This window comes from Sceloporus undulatus, chromosome 4, assembly GCF_019175285.1.
Source record: "Sceloporus undulatus isolate JIND9_A2432 ecotype Alabama chromosome 4, SceUnd_v1.1, whole genome shotgun sequence".
NCBI classification, from domain to species: Eukaryota; Metazoa; Chordata; class Lepidosauria; order Squamata; family Phrynosomatidae; genus Sceloporus; species Sceloporus undulatus.
This window is the reverse complement of record NC_056525.1, coordinates 106,951,202-106,959,987: the sequence shown is the minus strand read 5'-3', so window position 1 is coordinate 106,959,987 and position 8,786 is coordinate 106,951,202. Positions and strand designations below refer to the sequence as shown.

Below are 8,786 nucleotides of genomic sequence, written 5' to 3'. Positions count from 1 at the left end.
ATTATTATTATTATTATTATTATTATTATTATTATTATTATTATTATTATTATTATTATTAACCTTTATTTATAAAGCGCTGTAAATTTACACAGCGCTGTACATACAATCTTTTTAATTGGACGGTTCCCTGCCCTCAGGCTTACAATCTAAAAAGACACGACACAAAGGGAGTGGTGGTGGGGAAGGGGCCTCTCTAGTAGGATAATACATATAAAATACATAGCAATATAGGAAATGATTCAATAGAACAAAATAACATCAAATAGCAAGTGACAATTATGCAATGCGTTTTGAAGCTGGTTAAAGAAGTGATGGCTCTTGTTCGTGGGGGAAGAAGGTTCCAGGAGTGAGGGGCAGCGAGTGAAAAGGGCAAATCCGAGATGGGGCAGAGGAAATCCTGGGCTGGGACAGCAGACCTAGACTACCAGAACGGAGGGCCCTAGTGGGAAGGTGAGGAGAAATAAGGTCTGATAAGTAAGGAGGGGCCAGTCCATGGAGGGCTTTAAATGTCGACAGCAGGAGCTTATACTGAATGCGGAAAGGGAGGGGGAGCCAGTGAAGGGATGCCAACACAGGAGAGATATGGTCACAGCGGTGGGCGGATGTGATAATGCGTGCAGCTGAATGCTGGACAGAAATTAAAGGACAGAGGTGAGAAAGAGGAAGCCCTGCCAGAAGGATGTTACAGTAATCAAGTCGTGAGATCACTAGGGCATGGACCAGGATCTTGGCAGTAGAGGCGGAGAGATATGGTCGGATTTTAGTAATGTTGTACAAAAAGAATCTACAAGCCTTGGCTGTGGTCTGGATCTGAGGGATACACGACAGAGAAGAGTCAAAGATAAAGCCAAGACTGCGGGCTTGCTGGACTGGTTGAATGGAAATGTTGTCCACAGAGACAGAAAAGGAGTGTTGAAGGGTGGGCTTAGGAGGAAAGACAAGAAGCTCCGTCTTGGACATGTTGAGCTTCAAACGCCGATGGCGCATCCACTGCGAGACTGCTGTGAGGCAAGACGAAACTTGCTGTTCAAGCCTTGGAGAAAGGCCAAGGGTGGAAAGATACAACTGGGTGTCGTCGGCATACAGATGGTAAGAAAAACCAAAAGAACTAATGAGTTTACCTAAGGACAATGTGTAGAGAGAAAACAGAAGGGGACCCAGAACAGAGCCCTGGGGAACACCCACAGATAAGGGAACAGAGGATGAAGTCTGACCACCTGCAACCACTGCAAAAGATGTGCCAGACAAATAAGATCTAAACCAGTCGAGAACAGAGTCTGAGAACCCAAGGTCAGAGAGTATGTCAATTAGGAGACAGTGATCAACGGTGTCAAAGGCTGCAGACAAATCAAGAAGGATTTGTCTGACCTTTACAGGCCTTGGCCTGTAAAAGGTCATTCAAGATCTTAGTGAGAGCTGTCTCTGTGGAATGCCTTGGGCGGAAACCAGAAACAGTATGTACCCGCACACACACACACACACACACACACACACACTGTATATACTTGACTGTAAGTTGACCTCGTGTATAAGTTGAGAGCAGGCTTGGAGGCCAAAATTATGGATTTTGATATGACCTGTGGATAAGTCGAGGGTAAAACTTAGCTGCATGGGAGAAAGGATGTAAAGAATGAAGCAAAGCAAAATGAAGCTAAAGATCTTTAGAACTTTTGACTGGCATAAATTTTTGTGTTTACTCTAAAGGCTGGATGAATGAGATGGTAGAGGGGGTTGATGCTTCTTTTAGGTGATCTGAGAAAAGATTAAGCTCTCATCTTTCTCTAGGTCCTGGTTCCTTTTTTTAAAAAAAAAATTAAAGTACATTAACCTGTGGATAAGTTGACCCAGGTTTTTTTGGGTCAATTTCTGACTAAAATTTCTAGACGTATACATGAGTATATACAGTGTGTGTGTGTGTGTGTGTGTGTGCGCGCACACACAGAGAGAGAGAGAGAGAGAGAGAGAGTTCTCCCTCTGTTTTCGCGTTCTTCAGACTTGTGTCCCTCGCTTATGCATGAGGGATGAATGAAGGGGAATTAATAGGGGCTGCGCCTGTGGCACACGCCTACGCACCCACACCTATATTCAAGCCAAGGGGGCTTGAATAAACAAAACTTCGCTTTTGTGAGGGGGTCCAGAATGGATCCCCGGTGAAAAAGGATGGCTGACTGTGTGTGTGTGTAGAGAAAAAATATGTGCAACTCAAAAAGAATTGGGATTTTTTTTAATTGCAATATCTCATGGATCCTCAAGTGACCTTTTGTGGAACCTTGGGTTTCCAGGGAATCCTGGTTGAGAAATCCTGCAGTAAATGTTTACATTTAGCTGGTGGCTTCCATGTCAGTGGGGCAGTGAATGCACTCTGGCTTTTATTCTGAACTTTGAAATATTCAATTTACTGATCCTGTTTTAGGAACAGAGTTCAGCATCTTCCTTCCTTCCTTCCTTCCTTCCTCCCTTCCTTCCTATATAGCCTTTCTCCTAAATTGAACCCAAGGCAGCTCACAAAAGATGCTTAAAATACAGTACAATTTTTTAAAAAATTAAAAATGCCACATTAATATAATAAAAATATAAAATCCTGCAGTTATATTTTTAAATCCTGTTTGAAGAGAAAAGTTTTTGTCTGCCAGTAAACAGGGAGGGAACCAGCCTAGCCTCTAGCTCCGTGATGGCTAACCCGTGGCACGGTTTCGCCAGGAACGGGGGGCGAGGGAGAAGGCGGAAGGGGCGCGTGCCTGTTCCTCCTCCTCCCTGCCATGTTTGGGCCTCCCGCTGTCTCTCTGAGACAGCGGGAAGCCAGAAAATGGCGCCTGGGAGGAGGAGACAAAGGCACATGCGCGTCTGTCTCCTCCTCCCAGCCCTCTTCCCTCCCGGCTTGCCTTGGCTTGCCGGGAAAGGGCTCCATGGAGCCCTTTCCTGGCTAGCAAAGGTCGAGGAGGCGGCAGCTGGGGCGCGTGCCCAGCCACCTCCTCCTCCTTCCCGGCTTGGGAGGAAGCCTCGGCCTGCTCCCAGGCCGGGAAGAGGCACGGGGGCCGCCCGTCATCGCGGCAATCGCCGCGGTGCCAAGGGGCCTCCTCCTCCTCCCCGGCTTGGGAGGAAGCCTCGGCCTGCTCCCAGGCCGGGAAGGGACGTGGGGGCCGCTTGGCATTGCGGTGATCGCCGCGCTGCCAAGAGGCCTCCTCCCCGGCTTGGGAGGAAGCCTTGGCCTGCTCCCAGGCTGAGAAGGGACACAGGGCCCGATTGCCGCGGTGCCAAGCGGCCTCCTTCTCCTTCCGGCTTGCCTTCGCTCACTGGGAAAGGGCTCTGCGCAAAGGAAGGGCGAGGGCCCTTTTGCCGGCCTCTGTCGGCTCCTGAAAAGGGGGCGGAAGCCCTGCCCTTGGAGGGCGGAAGCCCCGCCCCAGAACCCAACCCCCATCCTGGGGGTGGAAGCCCCGCCCCCGGCACGCGACCTTAAAAAGATTCTCCATCACTGCTCTAGCTCCTTAAAAGTTCAGATGATTTGAAAAGAAAGGAGGTGCTTACCTTTCTTTACAGATCCATATTATTGCAAAATCAGTTTCTGGAGACATTAATAGAAGCGTTCCTACAAAATCAATATTAATATGAGGGAAATTCCCTTGTTTCCATGCTCCTTCCATGTATTCATCTGCAAAGTTTGCTGCCTAACCAAAACATTATTTTTCTAGTGCATGAGTACCTGGGAATAAATTGACTTCATATATCATTCCTTGCAGTGTGCACAATGGAAATAAAACAGCTCCCTAAGTGGTGAAAAATGAGAATCTTAAAACTGTCAAGTTTAATAATCCAGATTATTACTCAAAACATAAACATGAAGTACATACATTTTAGAAAATAGCTGGCTGTGTAGCCTAATGGTGCCCCTAAGGTTGCATGGAGCCTTAGAAGATAATAATGTAGACTATCACCTGTTCCTAACAGGCATGAGAAATGCAGGAGCTTTATATTCTCTATCTAGTGCAATGGCCAAAAGTTTTAAAAGGTTAAAAAGCTATTCTGGAGAGAACCGTTCTTGTAGTTTGTCTGCATTAGAGGTACAGGTTAAAATCAGCCTGGCATTTGGGAACAATTTGTCTTAAAGTTACTTTTTTTACCCACATTACCAGTGCAGTGCGTTGGTGAAGGGAATGAACCATGAGTGAGAGATGCCCAGGTCAAATGTTGTGTGCCTTGAAGTCATTTCCGATTTATGGTGCCCATAAGGCAAAACTATCATAGAGTTTCCTTGGCAAGATTTCGTCAGAGCAGGTTTGCCTTTGCCTTCCTCTAAGGCTGAGAGTATGTGACTTGCTCAAGGTGGCTGTTTGTGTTTATATCCAGACTCCTCGTCCAACACCCAAACCACTAGCCTAGATTGTGAGTCCATCCCTGTTCCGTTGTTCTGGGAGTGTGCTGACAAATACAAAATAGAGCAATGAATCTGCACAGGAGAGCTTCCTATATGAATGGTCACTTTCCATATAATTTATCAGAATTATTAGAATAATCACTTTCACACACTCCATGAATGTCCATGCCTAGTAGAAACTCGGCAAAAGCTCCGTTTCCATGTGTGCCTGTGCATAGTGGAAGCATTCCAGTGTAGAATCCTTGCTTATGAGTGATGGGATATGGATAGGGTTGCCATAAGTCAGGACCTCCAAACCGGGACAAATGGAGGACAGCATTTTCAAATGTAGGACACATTTTTTTAAAAATGGGGGACATGCGAAAAAATTGACTTTTTTTAAAAAAATGTTAATATAAATGCATGTTTCTTAGGCATGATCAAAATGGAGGACATTTTGGCATTATTTCTAGACAGATGGCAGAAATGTGCTTCCCTTTCTGGCCAAACACCCCACCCCCCATCCAAAACACACACGAAGCACATTTGGGCATTTCACATGGCTTTATTTAACATGGCCTCTTGCACATTTCAGAGGCTTATTGCATAACCAGACCCTATTTAGTTTACAATATGAGCTTACTTGCACAGAACACATGTCGCTTCGAATTCCGTGCGACCCCGCTTTATGGATGGGAACTCTTTTGTATATTCCTCCTGAAACTTTGTCCTCTTGGGTTTGGTAGCCATGCCTTCAAATATGAAGATTCTAGCAAAAACCACAAGGGCATATTTCAGTTGTTTGTTCATAGCTTGGATTGTTGGGATTATGTAACACTGAGCCATGATGGCTAGTGGTGCAAAACAAGAATGGCCAGAGGTGGTGACATTAATGTTGATTAAGGTGCGGCAGGACCTCAATCCTCCCCCTGCCAGACAGGCCTGATAATATCATCATCATCACCACCACCTCCACTGCTACAGCGTGAGAGAGCCACCGAGGCCGAGAGAGTGCGCCTTTCCAACCCAAAGTGTATTTCTATGCTTTTCAGGCTTCTGTTAGCCTGAAAAGCCTAAAAAATACACTTTGGACTGGAAAGTCACTCTCTCTCGGCTTCAGACCCCTTTGGATTACTGTGAAAAGATTTCCCCAAATGTCCCCTGCAGTGTTGATTTCAAATGTCTCAAAAGGACACAACAGTAACACTGAAATGCTAGGGTACACTAAGATTATTATACAATACTCACACAGCTAGGCCTTTGGATGATGATGATGATGATGATGATACGTGAAAGGGAGGCCCCTTTGCAACTCACTCACTCACACTCACACACAGCTAGGCTTTTGGATATGATGATGAATGATGATGATGATTATGAGATAAGATAATAATAATAATAAACGTGAAAGGTCCCTTTGCAACTCACTCACACCCACCAGCTAGGCTTTTTGGTGGTGATGATGATGATGATAATAATAATAATAAACGTGAAAGGTCCCTTGCTCACCCTCACTCACACCACAGCCTAGGCCTTTGGATGATGATGATGGATGATGATGATGATGATGATGGAGGATCATACTAATACACGTGAAAGGTCCCTTTGCAAACTCACTCACACTCACACAGCTAGGCTTTTGGATGGTGATGATGATGATAAAAACACACACACCCCCGCCCGGAGAGGCCTACCTTTGGTCCTCTCCTTTCCCTTTTGCTGCTGCTGCTGCTACCGCTTTTGTTGCGGCTGGGGCTGCCCTCCGCTCCAGTCCTTTGCCGGCCCAGGAAGTAAACAGAGGAGAGCTCCTCCTCTTTAAGCTGGGCGGCCAATGGGGCAGAGAGCTGGAACGGCCCCGCCCCTGCCAGCAGTCATAGACAACTGAAGCAGGGGGCGGGCTGTTCCGCTATTGGCCAGCCAGGCCCAGCCTGCCAGCCAATAGAAGGTGGTCCTCCACCGCGCCCTGGAAGATTTGTGAGTGTGGGCGCACGGAGGCGCAGGGCTCAGCACAGGCAGCAGGCCTGGCTTGTGGAGCCCAACCGCGGCGGCAGCTAAGGCTGCGGCGGTGGCGGACAGAGGAGCTGCCACAGCAGCAGGCCACACAGCGACGGCTGCAATGGTGGTGGCGGTGGTGGCGGCCACAAGAGAAGCCAAAGGCGCCGCCATAGCGGCGCAATAAAAAAGCCTGGGGGCGGGGGCAAACCCGGGGCGGGGGTGAAACCGTACCGTGACCGTGCAGACGGTCCAAAAGCGGGAAATTCCCGCCCCCGCCGGGTTATGGCAACCCTAGATATGGAGTAAAAATTCAGAACATTTGCTCACTGGATGGGATTATAAAAGTTTAAATCCACTTTACAATAATTTTTTTAAAAAAAACAATGTGAGACTTTTATTTTTAAACATTTTATTTGCACAGAAATGATTGCTTTTTGCAAGATTTTGTGCTGAAAACATTGGTTTGTCAACAAAAAAGTGTTTTTACACAAAGATATCATTGGTCCAAAGCACACTGCAGAAATAATCAATTTTGAGACCAACATAACTGCCCTGGCTTAGTGCAAGCAAATTCTGGGATTTGTAGTTTATTAAGGCACCAGAGCTCTCTGATAGAAAACTCTAAATGTCTTACAAAACTACAGTCCCTAGAATTCCCAAGCATTGAGCCAGGGCAGTTAAAGTGGACTTAAACTGGATTATTTCTGCAGTGTGTTTTGGACCGTTGTCAGAGAAAAGAAAAATGGAGAAAAATCACTAAAAAAATAAAATAAAATAAATTGCTTTTTAACTCTTGCTAAAGAATAGAAAAATCTAACAGCTGGTGAGATTTTTTTTCCAGTAGAATTTCAGGGCCAAGGCAATTCTCATACATTCTTTGCACACCCTAAAAGGAAAACCAATCTGCAATATATTAATATTAAATGGAGTTAAGTAGCAAATGGGGTGGGGGTGGGGAGTGAGGATATGCTAGAAAAAGAAAGGGTTAAAGCGGAAACTTCTGGCCAGACTGGGAAGTAGGATTGGGGATGCACTGTGTAAACAGTGAGATGTACCAGTCTGCATATTTTTGGAAGTTGAGGTTGTGTCTGGTTTAATGTTTATCATCAACTGTGGTGGTTTACTTGAAAACATCTATATGGCTTTTATATGGGGCGTGTGTGTGTTTTACTCATGTTTGTAACTTTTGCATGTTTTAATGTTAATTTTATACTGTTTTATCCTATTTTAACTAAGTGATTTTAATTGTTTTTAAATTTTATTGTAAAGGGTTTTTTTAAACTTTTTTATTGAGAAATAAAATCCAATATACAGTTACAGTTGATAAATTTGAAACACAACTAATTTCAGCTCAGTTCATTGTAAGCAGATTATTATGCTATCAGCCGTTCTGCATAGCTGTTTTCCAAGTCATATTTTTTATCTCAGAGATTTGTGTACATGTGTAATGTTGTTTGTATGAGTTCATTTGGGGTCTTTCTTAAAAGTTTTGTATCTTGGTTGTATTAAACTTCTCTATTCATTGTAAAGTTTTAAAATATTTTTTATCTTGTGAACTACCTTGGGACCCTTTCTGGGAGACAGGCGGCATAAAAATGAAATAAATAAATAATAGTAATCATAATCATCACCATCGTCTAGTGAGTTCATGGCAAAGGTAAGAATTCAACTAGAGGCATCCTGATTTACAGCTTGTTCTATTAGCTGTAGTACTATGCTGCTTCTTGTCCTAGAGAGGCAGGCGTATTTGTGTGTTTGTGTTTGTGTGTGCACATGCAACAGAGAAAGTGAGAGACCTTTTCTGGCATACAATGTTAATTGATACCAAGGGTTCCTGCAAGAAGCAAAATCACTTTTTTTCTATGGTACAGTATCTTAGAAATTTATATAATGATATGTCAGGAAAAGATAAGTAGACTGTTGGCACTTAGTCTATCACAAGTAGGCTTCCCATATCCCGCCTGGGGGCGGGACTTTCCCGAATTGGGGCGGGTCCTGCAGGCTTGGCTGGGGCTTGGAGGACGTCTGTCTTCCAAGCCCCAGCCATGCCCTGGGGGCTCCTCCGCGATCGCGGAGTCCTCCAGGCTTGGCTGGGGCTTGGAGGACGGCTGAAGCCAAGCCCCAAACGGCGACAGAGGCAGCCAGGCAGGGGTTTGGGGCTTGGCTTCAGCGAGGCCCCATTCCCTTGCCTGGATTCCTCCGTTGGCGACGGAGGCAGCCAGGCAGGGGAAAGAGCCTTTCCTCTTTCTCCTCCTCCTCTTCTTCTGCCTCCTTTTCTTCCTCCCCTTCTTCCTCCTCCTCTTCCTCCCCTTCTTCTTCCTCCTTTTCCTCCTCTTCTTCATCTTCTTCCTCCTCCTCTTCTTCTCCTCCTCCTCTTCCTCCCCTTCTTTCTCCCCTTCTTCCTCTTCCTTCTTCCTCCCTTTCCTCCTCTTCTTCA

General features: G+C 45.5%; 1 protein-coding gene across 2 annotated transcripts in view; it reads left to right on the top strand.

The window, feature by feature from the left end:
* The window catches only part of SNX7 (sorting nexin 7), a 93,402-nt gene that overhangs the window by 13,876 nt on the left and 70,740 nt on the right, over positions 1-8,786 (top strand). The window lies entirely within an intron of this gene.